The following is a 16,342-nucleotide window of genomic DNA, read 5'->3' on the forward strand; positions in this document are numbered from 1 at the left end:
TCCCCATGTTAGCCAAGCTGTATGAAATCAGTGCAACCTCTGTTTAAAACAAGCAATCTTTTGTGATTATTATGCAAATAATGAGGCTGCCAAGTTTGATTCACCCCCTGTGATAAGAATATAAGAACATAAGAAAGGCTGTACCGGGTCAGACCAAAGGTCCATCTAGCCCAGTATCTGTCTACCGACAGTGGCCAATGCCAGGTGCCCCAGAGGGAGTGAACCTAACAGGCAATGATCAAGTGATCTCTCTCCTGCCATCCATCTCCATCCTCTGACAAACAGAGGCTAGGGACACCATTCCTCACCCATCCTGGCTAATAGCCATTTATGATCTTTACACATCATGATCCTTTGCAAAAACACCAAACTGACTGGTGCCATGGGGCATCCTAATTCACCAAACTCGTTTTTTATCACATATAGTGTAGTTATCCAGCCCTCTTTCTCGAATAGGGGCTCATTCAGTGAGCACTCTGAGGTAGGGGTCCCGTGGGAAAAACCAGTATAGGATCATAGAGAGATAAGGTGGGTGAGGTAATATATTTTATTGGACCGAGAACAGCTCTGGGTGGCTCGAAAGTTTGTCTTTCTCACCAGCAGTTGTTGGTCCACTAAAATATATTACCTCACCCTGTCTCGCTAATATCCTGGGACCAACACAGCCACAACTACACTGCGTAGTGCATGATTGTTTAATTACTGATTGTATCATAATGCACGTGCAGAAGGAGGGTGAATTTAGGTTGCACAGGCAACCTTCATGCTGGCCTTTCCCAACTGCAGAGTGCTGGACTTTGTAACTTTAGTCTTTTCACATATTTAATGGAAAAGATCTATAATATTTATCACACGATTTCTCACTTTGTCCCTTTGATATCAGCTCTATACTATGTAGTCTCTCTCTCTCTCTCGCTCTCCTGAGTGAACCCCAGACACTCTCATTTTGACACCAGAACGCTGGCTGTCCTCCTGGCATTTTATTTCACCCATTTAAAAGCCTAGGAGGAGATGCTGGAGCTCAGACCGTTTTCTATGTACCTCCTCCCCACTTGCAGGCGGAGCAGCCGCCCTGTGAACATCGTCCCGCTGCCAGCGCGACCGCTGTCCCTCCGTGCCCACCCCAGCGCGGCCAGGCTGAACAAACCGCGCTGCTCCCCCGTCCCCCTCCTCTCCTACCCAGCCAGGCCTTGGCCCCGCCCTTCCAGATCCCTTCTAGGCCATGGCGATTGGTGCAGGCGGGAGCGTTTCTGGGGCTCCCATTGGACGTGGCGCCGTGTCCGTCACGGATGTCGGCCTGGCTGCTGCCTCGCTAGGGCTCGGGGGAAACTTCCTGACTGTGGTTCCCGTGAGCGACCCGCAGGGCGAAGCCCCGGCCCGCGCCAGAGGTGCCGCCGCAGCTGGACGGAACGCGGGGAGCAGCTGCCGCCGCCGCCGGAGGTGGGTAGCGCTCGCTCGCTCGCTCGCTGCAGCCCCCCGCCGCTGTGACCCCAGCCCGGCTTGCTGCGGATTTCAGCTCCCCCCGGCGGGCAGCGGGGAAGGCAGAGCCGCCGCGCTCAGCTTTCCGGGGGGGGGGGGGGGGGGGCAGTGGGTGTGACGCCCCTGTGAGCCCTTTCCCCCAAGCCTGCTCTCCGCCCCGGCCCGGGGCTTTCCTGTGTCCACAGTGGCGGGAGATAGGGAGATTATTGCTGGCTTGTATTAGCCAGAGGTCCAAGCAGGTTTGCCTGGCTTCCCCCCACCCCCTTCCACGTTTCTGTGCATGAAGTGACAAGGGCCAGGAAAAAAATGCCCTTGCCCAGCCCAGCCCAGCCATACGGAACTGGGCGCAGACTAAACCCGCTCACTTTCCAGTGAGCCCCCAGGGACTGGTGAGCTATGGACTCAGCGGCCGAGGAGAGCGAGCAAAGAGCATAACGCTTCTAATCCGTGGTAGGCGGCTTCTTGCAAGCGGCTCCTTCTCTTCTCTGCAGCCTGCCAGGGTTAGCAGCATTAGCATCCAGGCTTTTCCTGGGAGATAGGGGGTGTGCATGTAAAGGACTTGTCTGGGTGGTGTGGGGCTTTCATGGCTCTCCTGGAATTGTGGTTTTTCTCACAACTCAGCTGATACACACTGCAAAGTGCCCATTTTTATTAGCGAAGCAGCGGCAGAATTTGTCAAGTTCCAAATGATCTACCCTGCATTTTATTTAGGGTAGATCTTACTTATTTACCTTGTGTCTGATACCTCCAGGAATGTATGTAGAGGGATGTTGCTTAGTTAAGTCTTTATCCTTTTACCCATTTCAGCATCTTATTCTCTCCCTGGCTGGCTCTCTGTAGGGGGCAGAGACCAATTCTTAGTTTCATTTTGGCCTGATATTTTCAGAGATGCTAAACAACCCCGACTCAGTCAGCCTCAGGAGCTCAGCGGCAGCATCTGAAAAGCAGACCACGTGTTCCAGCCAGAGCATGAGGCTTATATACCTTTGTGTGTGTGAGAGTGTGTGCGCAAGCCTCATTCCCGAACTCCCCCTGGGCTCCGAGGATAATGAGGTCAAAGATAAACTGGTTTATGCTAATAGTGAGTGGGTCTGCGTGGTGACTCAGATATTTGGGTCTCCTTTAGGAATTACAGTATAGTAGAGTAAAGTTAATACACTAGCCTACCTGTACATTGATAGAGAAGTGGCTTTTAATAAGAGGGTTTTTATATGTGGTTGAAAAAGTCTCAGGAACTATAAACGTGGGTCCTGGGGTGTAGCTCTGCAAAGGAGTATACTGTACTTCTGCACACCTCAGTGCCATGTGTCTGCATATATGCAAAGAGTTTAAATTGTAGTAGATGAAAAATTCATGCATCTAGACAATCTTAAATCACTATTAGCAGTTTAATGGCCTGTACAGTACCATTAAGATACTCTAGAAAATTGCACAGGCGAGGATCCTGCAAGCGATTTTCACACATGTATAACTTTAGACGTGTGAGTAGTACCACTGACTTCAATGGACTACTCTCCTGAGTAAAGCTATGTGTTTGGCAAGATTGGGTCCTAATTCGATGTCCATTTGCATATGATTTATTTTTAAGAACAAAAATTGGCTTCCATCCAGCATAAGGCATGGCAGATGTCCCAGAAAAATGGATTCTCAGTCTTTTAAATGCATTGTAGGCAATTTATTTGCGGCTGTGTCCCCCAAACAAAGAAGCACCTTCATTGACCCTCTAAAAGTCTAAAGCATATAGCTAGTGCATTCTCTCTGGGGTTCTAAATGACTAAAATAATCAGCTGAACTAGCATTTTGCTCTCTAAAGCATTCTCCCCATCCTAGTGATCATGATATTTAGGGTTTGTGTACACTACAAAATTAGGTCAAGGAATGGTAGGTTGTCTTACAGCCACTGCAGTAATTACATTGGCTGTTGGTGTCCCACCTGCCTTCCTGCCAGTGGTACGTGTCCTCACCAGGAGCATTTGCACTGACTGAAGTGGGGCATTGACAGTCAGAGGGTGGGGCACTGGCAGCTGCCTGGGGCTCACAGCTGGAATCCTCCCACCCCGGGCTGACAGCCAGAGCCAGAGAGGAAATGTGAAATAATAGCAGCAGTGAAACTGACAAGAATGTCAATTTCACTGCTGGTAGGCTCCCTGCTGTGAAATTGGGCCCCCTGTGGGGCTCATAGATCTCGGCGCTGGGGGATGAGGAGGGCGCTCCCTGGCTCACAGCTTCAGCTGTAAGCCGGGGGCGGGCTTGCAGCTTGGGTTGTCAGCCCTGGGTGGGGAGAGGTGGGGGCTCTGGCTGTGAGCCCCGCATGGAGCTGACAGCCTACAAGTGATGTAAGTCATGCAGTGTCTACACAGACTGTGTCACCCTAACTGCATTGACCTAAGCACTACGCCTCTCGTGGAGGTGGGGTTATTAAGTCGATGTAGTGGGCGACTTACTTTGGCTGGAGGGTCCCGGAACGGAAGGGGCCCCCCGCCGCCGAAGACCGGGCTGCGCTTCGGCGGCGGCGGGTCCCTCTTTTCCCCACCCCGGCCGGTCCCGCTTCCCACCCCGGCCCCGGCCCGGCCCCGGCGGGTCTCGCTTCCCTTCCCCCACCCCCCGGCCCAGCCCAGCCCGGCCCGGCCCCGGCGGGTCTCGCTTCCCTCCCCCACCCCCCGGCCCGGCCCGGCCCGGCCCGGCCCCGGCGGGTCTCGCTTCCCTTCCCCACCCCCGGCCCGGCCCCGGCGGGTCCCACTTCCCTTCCCCACCCCCCGGCCCGGCCCGGCGGGTCTCGCTTCCCTTCCCCCCCCCACGGCCCGGCCCCGGCCCCGGCGGGTCCCGCTTCCCACCCAGCAGGGCCGGCTCTACAGTTTTCGCCGCCCCAAGCAGCGCGCCGAATTGCCGCCCTGGGCGGGGTGGAGGGGGGCAGTCTGTGCCCTTAGGGCAGCAGGCGTGTTTCCGTGGCTCTGGCTTTTTTGCTGCCACAAGCACAAAACAAACAAACAAAAACCCACCTGCACGGGGGCCCGGAGCAGCGGAGGGCGTGGTGGGGGGACAAACCTGCCGCTCGGCCGGGGCGGCGAAGGGGCGAGGGAGAACGAACCTGCCAGCCAGCCTGAGCAGCGGGGGGGGAGGGGGGGGACCAACCTGCTGGCCGGTCCGGTCGTAGCAATGAAGGGGCGGGGGCCGGAGCAGCCAAGTGGGGGGGACCTGAAACAAACCTGCCGACCAGAGCAGCGGGGGAGGGGGGGGGCGTGAAACAAACCTGCCGACCAGAGCAGCGGGGGGGGGGTGTGTGAAACAAACCTGCCGACCAGAGCAGCGGGGGGGGGTGTGTGAAACGAACCTGCCGACCAGAGCAGCGGGGGGTGTGTGTGAAACGAACCTGCCGACCAGAGCAGCGGGGGGGTGTGTGTGTGTGTGTGTGAAACAAACCTGCCGGCCGGAGCAGCGGGGGGGGGGGCGGGGTGTGAAACAAACCTGCCGGCCGGGGGAGCGGGGGGTGTGTGTGAAACAAACCTGCCGACCAGAGCAGCGTGGGGGGGGGGGGTGTGAAACAAACCTGCCGGCTGGAGCAGCAAAGGGCGGGTGGGTGCAAAACAAACTGCCCGGCTGCCCAGAGCGGCGAAGGGAAGAAAAAACAAAACAAAACAGAATCCCTGCGGGGCGGCGGGAGCGCGGGTGCGGGGGACTCCCCGCCCTGCAGCCCCCGGGCAGCGGAGCGCACACCCCAGCTGGGGGAGGGGGCCAGGGGGACTCCCCGCCCTGCAGCCCCCGGGCAGCGGAGCGCACACCCCAGCTGGGGGGGGGCAGGGGGACTCCCAGCCCTGCAGCCCCCGGGCAGCGGAGCGCGCACCCCAGCGGGTGGGGGGGGGCAGGGGGACTCCCAGCCCTGCAGCCCCCGGGCAGCGGAGCGCACACCCCAGCTGGGGGGAGGGAGAGAGAGAAGGGGGGCGGCCAGGGCTCCCTTACGCGGGGCGCTCGCCATGCGGCCCCTCCCGCCGCTCCGGGGGGCGGGCAGGGAAGGACCCGGGCTGCGTGCCGGGCTGGCTGCAGACCTGGCACCGCTCCCAGCAGCTCCCCTCCTCCGCGCGCCGCCCCCTGCAGGGCCGCCGGAGCAGCGAACCAAAAGAAACAAACCTGCAAGGGCGGAGGAAGGAAGCAAAAAAAAAAGAAAGGGGGATTTGGCGGGAAGCCGCCCCTGGGAATCTGCCGCCCCAAGCACCAGCTTGTTCGGCTGGTGCCTGGAGCCGGCCCTGCCACCCAGGCCCCGGCCCGGCCCCGGCGGCTCCCGCTTTCCCCCGCCCCCCTTACCCGAGCTCGTCTCCGGCGAGGGCTGAGCTTCGTCCCGCTCAGAGCCGCGTGGTGAGGGGGCGGGGCTGGGAGCTCCACGCCGAGCGCAGCGCTCAGCCCAGAGCTCCCAGCCCCGCCCCCTCCCCACGCGGCTCGGCTCGGGGCGGGGCTCAGGCGCTCGGACGGAGACGCGCTCGGGTAAGGGGGGTAAGGGGGGGGGGAAGGCTCCAGGAGAGGGGCGGAGGCGGGAGCCTCCGCTTTTCTCTTAGGGGCCCCTGCGGAGCCCGGGGCCCGGGGCAAATTGCCCCCTTTGGCCCCCCCTCTGGGCGGCCCTGGGGAGCTCCGCGGGCCGCAGGGAAGAGCTCCGCGGGCCGCATGTTTGAGACCCCTGGACTAGTAGATAAGGGCATCATCCTGGAGGGTGCTAAGTGCTGGGGAGGAGTTCTGAGCACCCTCTGCTTTCATTAAAGAACGGGAATTGAGGGTGCTCAGTGTCCTTTAAGAAGCATTTGGTACATTGCAGGCTCATGTCCAGGCATCATGTGCTGTATGCTGTCTCCAAGAAATGAGATGAGACAGAAATCGATGATGCCGATATTTTCAAGATGTGCCCATGTAACTGAAATGATGATGCTGTTGTCATCTTGACCTTCCCCTTGTGCCTGCTTATGATCCTCACTTGTTGTGTTGAAATTAGATTGTGCTCCTTGGGGCCAAGGGCATGGGTCTGCCTTTGAAAATGACAGAGCTAACTCAGAGAGAACTCCACTGGAACGTTACTGCAGGTCTTAGGCCAAGAGCAACCAGTAAATGAGCCGTCCCTGGGTTGGCCTCCCAGGCAGACACCTCGGAGAGCCTCATTAGCTATTCTGTTGATGCTGAGGCTTGTGATTATGTAGGTGTCAGAAGCTGTCTGAGGACTCCATGAGACTTCACTTAAAAGTGTGTCAATGCTCCTACCTGATCAGCTGGCAGGGTTGTCAGTGGGAAAAATGTGAAGCAGTTCCTCCGTCTCACCCCGCCCATCCTCCAGAGACTGAGAATCCTCCTGGTGTGGCGAGCAAAAGAAATTGGAATTGGGTGTTGTACCTGGAGCTCCTGCAGGCTAGGACAAAGGTGGTCCCAAGGTGATCATCTGACCCATTCACTCACCCACCACTTCTTCACTTTGCCAAAGACTCACATCCCAGAATTTTAAGAAGTCGACTGGATTTTTATTTCTGTAGTCCAGTGATTTCAACTTTATTTTCAGTACCAGTTTCCTCTTTCAGCCCTGTTAGCCCCATAAATAGGTGTCCGTGTAGTGGCACCGTGCTTCTGGGATATAGTCACATTCTTTTTTCCCCTTTATATACTAGATCAGGGGTAGGCAACCTATGGCACAAGTGCCAAAGGCGGCACACGAGCTGATTTTCAGTGACACTCACACTGCCCGGGTCCTGGCCACCAGTCTGGGGTGGCTCTGCATTTTCATTCAATTTTAAATGAAGCTTTTTAAACATTTTAAAATCTTTATTTACTTTACATACAACAATAGTTTAGTTATAGATTATAGACTTATAGAAATAGACCTTCTACAAACGTTAAAATGTATTACTGGCACGCAAAACCTTAAATTAATGTGAATAAATGAAGACTTGGCACACCACTTCTGAAAGGTTGCCGACCCCTGTACCAGATGTTAAAAGGGACAATGTCCTTACCAGGGCTACAAAATAGGGATTGGGAAGATTGTTGTTTAAATTGTCCCACGAGCTGAGGATACTTTGCTTGGGGGAGGGATAGCTCAGTGGTTTGAGCATTAGCCTGCTAAACCCAGGGTTGTGAGCTCAATCCTTGAGGAGGCCACTTAGGGATCTGGGGCAAAAATTGGTCCTGCTAGTGAAGGTAGGGGGCTGGACTCGATGACCTTTCAAGGTCCCTTTTAGTTCTAGGAGATTGGTATATCTCTAATTATTACCTTTATTTTTACCTTACAACAGAAGTGAAGGTGCCATACATTCTGTCACACGTGGAACGGTTCTTGTAAGCCTTCCACTTTTTGCTGCCTGTCCTGATTTAGCTCAAACGTCGAGTTGTAGCAAAACGAGGGTCTCTGGGACAAGAATTATTTCCGTTAGGAGAAAAAACATTGGACTAGGGGCTTAGCGAAGGGACCGTTTGGTAAATTCTGTAATTATTGGGGCAGTGTCAGTAGAAGAAGCACATTAGTTACCACAGCAGTCCAGTGAATAACAATGAAGGAAAAGTTTATTTGTTCATGCTCCGCCAATTGGCAGCCATCAGGTGTTTCGGGAGTGCTCAGCACTGAGCGTTGTTTGTTGTGAGTACAGTGCTGTGTTTACTTTCACTCACTTTCCCAGAGTGGTGTGGTTATAGCAATAGCTTTTGCTTCTAGTTCTTTGAGGTTGGTTGGAACAATAACTTCCTATAATCACATGAGGAGGCTATTAGATGCCATGCTGATAAAAAGAGCTACCTCTGTTTGTTAGATGCAGAGTTGTGTAGGACAAAAAGGTGTTAGTGTCCTATGACTACAGGGGTGGTAATAGGACACTTCGTCTTAAGTGGTTTCTTAGAATACGTGTTAACTACTTGTGCTAAACCCGGGGTGGGCAAACTTTTTGGCCCAAGGGCCACATCTGGGTATGGAAATTGTATGATGGGCCATGAATGCTCATGAAATTGGGGGTTGGGGTGCAGGAGGGGGTGAGGGCTCCGGCTGGGGGTGCGGGCTTTGGTGGTGGGGCCAGAAATGGGGAGTTCAGGGTGCAGGAAGGGGCTCCGGGCTGGGTTAGAGGGTTGGAGTGCAGGGGCTCTGGCTAGGGTCCATCTAGCCCAGTATCCTGTCTACCCACAGTGGCCAATGCCAGGTGCCCCAGAGGGAATGAACAGAACAGGGGATGGATCACTTGATAATTTCCCTACCGTCCATCCCAGCATCTGGCAGTCGGAGGCTTATTACCAGGCGTGTTGTATGTAAGACATGGGTGGCAATTGTTAAGATCTACTCGGCATTGGTGAGGCCTCAGCTGGAGTATTGTACGGGTCCCTCCTCCCTTAACATGCTCGGCCCCTCTCCCCGGCAGCTGAGCCCGGGCCTGGAGTGAGCCACCGCTGCCTCCCAGCGAAGCGCTCTCAGAAACAACTCTGTCTCGCTCCCCACCTTGCTGCCAGGGAGAGCGGTCGAACATGCCGGGGGAGGCACAGGGAGAGAAGGACAGAGCCCCTCTCCCACCCCACCAGGCCAATCTGGAGGGGCACTTGACCCCACATGCCTCCACTACATGTTGCCTCTGCCATATTAGACAATTTTGGGGGCTTTCACTTTCACAGGATGGCACCTCTGGAAAAATCAGATTCCATGTCCTAGGGGTGTCTCAAGTTGGGCACCCATAATGACTAATCACTTTTGAAAACTTAGGCATATATATATATATTTTCCCTTTACCTATTGCCTGTCCTGGAAGATTTCCACATGGTGGTCATCAGGATAAAGGCTTGTCTACATTACAGAATTAAGTCGACTTAAGTTATGTTGACGATCATAAGCCGCTTTAATTACATCGGTTGTGCACGACATCACAACGCTCCTTGTATCAGTGAAGCGTGTCCCAGTCGTTGCTCTTGCATCGACAGAGGGAGTGTTGCATTGTGGGTAACTATCCCACTGTACAACTTGTCACCCTCTGTCTCTGGGAGCTCTGGGAATGGATTGTGATGCATCATGGGGGGGCATGCTCGCCATCCCATGATGCATTTATTTCCATCCCATCATTCCATGGGCTTCCAAATTCGTTTAGTGCCGTTTTTCAACAGCCCTTGTAAACTGTGCACCCACCATCTCTGTCTAACAGCATGGATCCTGAGTTGCTGACCATTGTGGTGATGAACGTTATGAACACAACACGGCTGGTCCTGCATTATTTCATGAACTGCGAAAGAGAGAATGACTCGGTGGTGCCTGCCCTGCTGGCTGCCATGGAAACAAATAATTCAAGATTGCTGCTGGCATTCACGGAACAGCTGCACGCGGTGGACCGTCGGTACTGGGCTCGGGAAACAAGCACTGAGTGGTGGGATCGCATCGTGATGCACGTATGGGATGATGAGCAGTGGCTGCAGAACTTTCGGATGCGCAAATCCACCTTCCTGGAACTGTGTGCGGAGCTTGCCCCAGCACTGCGGCGCAAGGATACCAGAATGAGAGCTGCCCTCACTGTGGAAAAGCGAGTGGCGATCGCTGTGTGGAAGCTGGCAACTCCAGACTGCTACCGGTCAGTCGCAAAGCAGTTTGGAGTTGGAAAGTCCACTGTGGGGGCTGTGATAATGCAAGTGTGCAGGGCCATTAACCGCCTCCTGCTACGAAGGACCGTGACTCTCGGTAATGTGCAGGAAATAATTGATGGCTTTGAGGCAATGGGATTTCCTAACTGTGGAGGGGCAATAGATGGAACTCATATCCCAATTTTGGCCCCAGACCATCTTGCGAGGGAGTATATCAACCGAAAGGGCTACTTTTCGATGGTCTTGCAGGCTCTGGTGGATCACCGGGGCCGTTTCACTGACATCAATGCAGGGCGGTCAGGGAAGGTGCATGATGCACACATTTTTCAGAACACTGGACTGTATAGAAAGCTGCATTCTGGGACGTTCTTTCCAGACCAGAAGATCCCAATCGGGGATGTTGAAATGCCCATAGTGATCCTGGGAGACCCTGCCTATCCCTTGCTGCCATGGCTCATGAAGCCTTACACTGGGAAACTAGACAGCAGCAAGGAGCGCTTCAACAACAGGCTCAGCAGGTGCCGAATGATCGTTGAACGTGCCTTTGGCCGATTAAAAGGTCGTTGGCGCTGCCTTTTTGGCCGGTTAGACCTCGATGAGGAAAATATTCCCATGGTCATTGCGGCCTGCTGTATTCTGCATAATATTTGCGAAGTGAAGGGGGAAAAGTTTCCCCAGGAGTGGAGCGCTGAAGTTGAACGTCTGGCTGCTGATTTTGAGCAGCCAGATACCAGGGCAATTAGAGGGGCACAGTGTGTGGCTATTCGAATCAGGGAGGCCTTGAAAGAGCATTTTGACCATGATTCCCAGTAATGTGTCTAAGCATTTGGCCAGGCACTGTTTACTTGCTGCCTTGAATGGTCCCTGTAGTGCTTGCTTCCTGAGCTTTAAATGTAGTGAGCAAATGTTCCTGCCTTTAGCCACTGTGTTTAAATGTTAGCACTGACTAACGTGTGTATGACACAAATAAAAAGTCAATTTGTATCAAAGAAGAAAGTTTAATAACAGGACAAAACACAATTTTTTTGTCAAACTAGGGGCATGGAAATGAGGAACAGTCTCAGTTACGGCTCTCACAGCTGAGTGTAACTCCAACTTTCACTGTGAAACCAGTCCCTCGGGGTTGAGTGCAAGGTGTACTGTGAGGGACCGGGAACATGCTTAGAATGTGGTGGGGACTTTGGGGAGGACATGGAATGGAGTTCTGTATTAGCTGCAGGGGGACTTGTGCATGGATGTGCTCTGACAGCAGTGTGATGAGGGACTTGAGCATCTCTGTCTGGTCCTCCAATAGCTTCATCATCTGCTCCTGCCCATATCTCCTTTCCAGGGTATCCATCCTGAGTTTTTCATTACTTGTCTCCCTCCACACACTTATTTTGTTATGTGCTGTATCTGTTGACTGCAGCACTTGACGAAACATATCCTCCTTACTCCTCTTAGTTCGCTGCCTTATCTTACGGTGGCGCTTCACCGGTGTGGAGGAGTGGGTCCTCAAGGGCACATCTGCAGAAACCAAAGAAATAATGAACAGTGACAGTCTTGTGAGTGCGCTCACAGCTGTGAATCATAACATTTACACACACCTCTTTCTCACTGTCTCTTGGGTAGCACATGGGTCAGCGCAAGCCCCAAATACGGTGAGTTCGGCAGGAGGCGCGGGAGTATTGGAAAGAATGGACTAAGGGTCTGGGTGGTTTCCAAAGGGAGTAACTAGAAGCCTCACGGGAGACTTTTCTGAATATTGGTAATGTTTTCCACAGGCTAGGGTAATCGAACCCAATATCTCACTCCTAAGGGTAACCTAAGATGCAAGGGTACATCTCCTGCTTGCGTGTGGCTTCAGACCAGCTCTGTATGCTGCTCGCCTATGTGCCGCTCTGGTCCCTGCAGAAATTATTGTCATGTGGTGCGGCAAAGTTTCGTACAGCAGTGGGAAGAAACAAGGCAGCTCTTCCAAGAAATTTTTGGCAGAGGATTGCAGAATACCTACAGGAAAGTTTCCTGGACATCTCTGTGGAGGATTCCTGGGACATCTCGGTGTATGTTAACAAACTTTTCTGCCGGGTCCCCACTGTGTAGATGCACAGGCTCTGCTGCATGCCCCTTCTTCTGCATGCCACTCACAATCAGCCTGTAGGTATCAAAGTTCCTACAGCTGGAGAGAAGCTACAACCCCATAGACCAGGAGTAGGCAAACTATGACCCATGGGCCAGATCTGGCCTGTTGGGGCTTTGGATCCAGCCCATGGGATTGCCACCCCCGTGGCGCTCCAGGAAGTGGCCGGCACCACGTCCCTGTGGCTCCTAGGGGAGGGGGAGAAGAGGGCTTCGCATGTTGCCCTCGCCTGCAGGCACCGCCCCCCACAGCTCTCATTGGCCGGGAACAGGGAACCGCAGCCAAAGGGAGCTTGGGGGGAGGTATCCACAGGCGAGAGCAGCGCGCGGCGCCCTCTGTGCCCCCTCCACCAGGGGCTGCAGGAACATGGTGCCGGCCGCTTCCAGGAGCGGCGCAGGGCCAGGGCAGGCATGCAGCGAGCCTGCCCTGGCCCCGGTGTGCACCGCTGCCACCCCGGAGCTGCCCCAAGTAAGTGGCGCCGGGCCAGAGCCCCACCCCAACCCCCTTCCCTGAGCCCCCTCGTACACCCCGCACCCCTCCTGCACCCCAACCCCCTTCCCTGAGCCCCCTCGTATACCTCGCACCTCTCCTGTGCCCCAACCCCTTCCCCTGAGCCCCTTCCTGCACACTGCACCCCCTCTTGCACCCCAGCCCTCTGCCCCAGTCCTACATCCATGGCCCTGCATGCAATTTCCCCACCCACCCTTGGGCCAAAAAGTTTGCTCACCCCTGCCATAGACCCAGCAGATCCAACAGCTCTGGGAGTGCGTTTATTGTGGAAAGCCGGCATGGTCTGCTGGGAAGGTGCTGTGTGCATGGTCCATGCAGAGCAAACAGGAAGAGGAATTTTAAAAATTCCCAGGCTTCAAAAGAGGGAGGGGCGCATACCTATGTACCTTCAGGGCATGGAGTTCAAACTGCTGACCACAGCAGTCAGGATGAGCATTGTGAGACACAGGGCCATCCTTAGGCATACGCAGAATACGGGACCCCCCCAGGGCACCTGAAAATTTGGGGCACCCCTGGTTCTTCGTGTCCACCCTCCCAGCTCTTCGCATCTCTGTTCTGACCCTTCCTGCAGACTCCCACAGCCAGCTGCTGCGGCCGGATGACTCTGACTCCGGAGGGGATCTAGTAACTTAAAAGTGAAAAAGCCTTCTAGACCTATTAGCACAACACTGAAACGGTTAAAGAGCCATTCAAGGGGTAATGAAGCCATTTAATGGGCATTCGCCAACCCACAGGTATCTACGGTCAGTTTCTGAATTTACTGGGCAAAACAGATGTGCATGACTGTATACTGGTTTCTCTTTTCGCCCTTTACTCACAACATGTTAGTCTACAGGACCTTTGTTTAAAATTTGCTTTAAAATATTTCATTCGTGAGTTGATGAAGATTATAAAATCACATCTCTAAAAAATCCTTGCATAGATTTTTAGATGCACAATCATCTTTAGCCTTAAATGCTTGGCTCTTCAGACATATAGTTTTTTAAATAAAGCCTTCAAAAGACCTCCCTTATCTAAAATACACATTTTAATTTTAATTACTATAGTAAAAAAAAACTTGCTTCCAAAGTCTTCCTGTCCTTTCTGTCCATCCCTTTCTCCCTTCACACACCTCCACCCCCGTTGAAGAGAGCCCTTAAAGGGACAACACCCCTTTCCTTCCAGGTAGCTGGACAAAGAGTTTCCCTTTCTTTACTTCCAACTATCTGATGAACTAGTTTTAAGAGAACCCTCCAGCAAAATCAGTACCTAGTAAAATATAAAATCCTTTGTTATGGCTAAAATCTTTGGAGACAAATTTTTTAAAGTTGGCGAAATTTCATAAACATGTCTGTTGTTATGGAGATCAACAAAGTAATTTAGTGTTTCCTTTTTCTAAAAGCAGTGAACATTGTTATGAACACACTAAACCTCTGTGATGGATTAATTTAAAATAATGTCTTTGTTTCAGTGAGTTAAATATGTAGTAATCTGAACGATTATTTTATGAAGGCTTAAGAGTACATTTAAAAAATATAAAATAAGCTTAGAAATACTGATTAAGAAAATGTAAAACAGAGGAGAGCTACATCATGTATTCCATAATATTTAATGTTGTAATCAGCAAGACAGCTGACTCACCCTTACTACAAAGTTTTTGCAAATAAATCTCGGACAAACTTCTGGGCATATCAGAAAACCTGTGACCGACATTTTTTTATTCCCAAGTTTAGTGCTTTTAATTAGGTACCTTCTGCATGTACGGTCTTCACCATCAGGCATGCAGTGGAAAACAGGCTCCATTTTCTTTAGAAAGAAATTGCAGAAGAGTGTTTTTTGTTTTCAAATGTCGTTTGCTTCATTTGGGTTCAGGGGTTTGGCTGAAAGGGGTTGAGCAGGGTGGGGGAGGAAAGAGAGGAGGGAGACAGTAGGGAGAGGGCGGGGCCGGAGCCGGGGGGGGTGGGGAATGGGAGTAGGGTCTGGGGTACAGTAGTGGAGTATGGGCGAGGCCACAGGCAGAATTGGTGGGCTGGAGAGCTAGCCTCGCCAAGCAGTAGCTTCACCCACCGCCCATCAGGGTGGATTTGATATAAATCAAATTGATTTAAATCACTAGTCGGGAAGACTCAATTTAATCATGGATTTTTACATCAAAGTGCATTCTTGTGGGTTGTTATAACCTTAATACATATTCTTCACAATGCAGAGATAGACGTAGGTTTCATTTCTAGAAGGTACTCACTATAGATTTCTAAAGTGATTTATTTTGAAAACCTTTCAGATGAGTCTTACAGCTATATCAGAAAATGAATGATTGTTTGGTTATTTCATTTACCAAAGGTAATTGCAGCAGATATTTATGAAGTCGTTGGGAGGTGAACTATCTCCAATTCAACAGGTTAATCATTAATATTTGGAGGATTTTCTTGCCATGTTGTGTTGGAAGGAGAACATCACCAGACAGACATTTAAACTGTTTTATTTAACTAAAACAACAAAGTTATCTATTCTGGATTTTTTTCTTCAACAGCAAACATATAGTATCTTAACAAAACAAGCATATGAATTTTTTAATTTAGTTAAACATTCAAGTTTTTTAAAATCAGGTTTGTTCTTGTTTAAAATAGTTTTAAACTAAAATAGTTAAATGAAATATTTAAAAAACAAAAATTAAATTGACTATGTCAGCCAGGTCAACATGAGAAACTTAAAATATTGGCTTCCGCAGCTAACTCAGTCATCTTCACCTTCATTTTCCTGTTTGTTCATAATCTGGAACAGAAAAACAAACTTTCCTGCTTTTTCGGGTCCCAAACGATTTTTCAATTTGGAATGAATTAGTCGAAAGGAAGAAAATATTCTTTCTATACTGGCAGAAGAAGCTACTGCTGTTAAAAGTGAGATTATCACTTCAACAGTCTCTGAATCCTTAAGTGACTTCCACCAGTTCACTGGTGTGACTTTCTTTAAAACATCATCAGCCAGGGCCGCCCAGAGGATTCAGGGGGTCTGGGGTAAAGCGGGAGAGCTGCGGCTCTTGTACTCACCCTGCGATGATCCGGATCTTCGGCGGCATTTTGGCGGCGGGGGGGACCCTTCAGTGCTGCTGAAGACATGGAACAACTGAAGGGCTCCCCGCCGCTGAAATGCTGCCGAAGACCCAGAGTGACTGAAGGGCCCCCGCCGCCGAAGACCTGGACCGCCGCTGGGCCAGGGCTTGTGGAGCATTTCGATGGTGGGGGGACCCTTCAGTCACTCCGCATCTTCGGCAGCACTGAAGGCCCTCCCACCACTGAAGACCTGGAGCGACTGAAGGGCCCCCCACCGCCGAAATGCCGGCCGAAGACCTGGACTGCCGCCAGGGCAGGGCTTGCAGGGCCTCTGTGGGGTCCGAGGCCTGGGGCAAATTCCCCCACTTCCCCCGACCCCCCACCCCGGGCAGCCCTATCATCAGCAAACATATTTCTTGAACGGTTCGCCCTTAGCTCTGAAGTTTATTATAGTTGATATTATGGAGGGATGATTGCTGAATGTCCATGTCATAGCCAGCTCCTCTTCTTCAGCAGTTAAGGTTTGACCCTGGTACTGAGTATGGAGAATATTTGCAAGAAAATGAGCTGGAGATAGTGCTTGTCCCATTTGTTTTTTTTAATGCTTGTAATTTAACTCTGTCATTGAATATATCTCTTT

The 16,342-nt window shown here is 52.1% G+C and overlaps 1 protein-coding gene across 2 annotated transcripts in view; it reads left to right on the top strand.

Moving 5' to 3' along the window:
* The first annotated feature begins 1,292 nt into the window (after positions 1-1,292).
* HERC3 (HECT and RLD domain containing E3 ubiquitin protein ligase 3) overlaps positions 1,293-16,342 on the top strand; it is a 100,244-nt gene continuing 85,194 nt past the window's right edge. For both annotated transcript variants that reach the window (XM_045019364.1, XM_045019365.1), the window contains exon 1: positions 1,293-1,440. The gene's annotated coding sequence lies outside the window, so the exon portion shown is untranslated. The remainder of the gene's footprint in view (positions 1,441-16,342) is intronic.

The sequence above is a fragment of the Mauremys mutica genome, chromosome 5 (assembly GCF_020497125.1).
Source record: "Mauremys mutica isolate MM-2020 ecotype Southern chromosome 5, ASM2049712v1, whole genome shotgun sequence".
Taxonomy (NCBI): Eukaryota; Metazoa; Chordata; order Testudines; family Geoemydidae; genus Mauremys; species Mauremys mutica.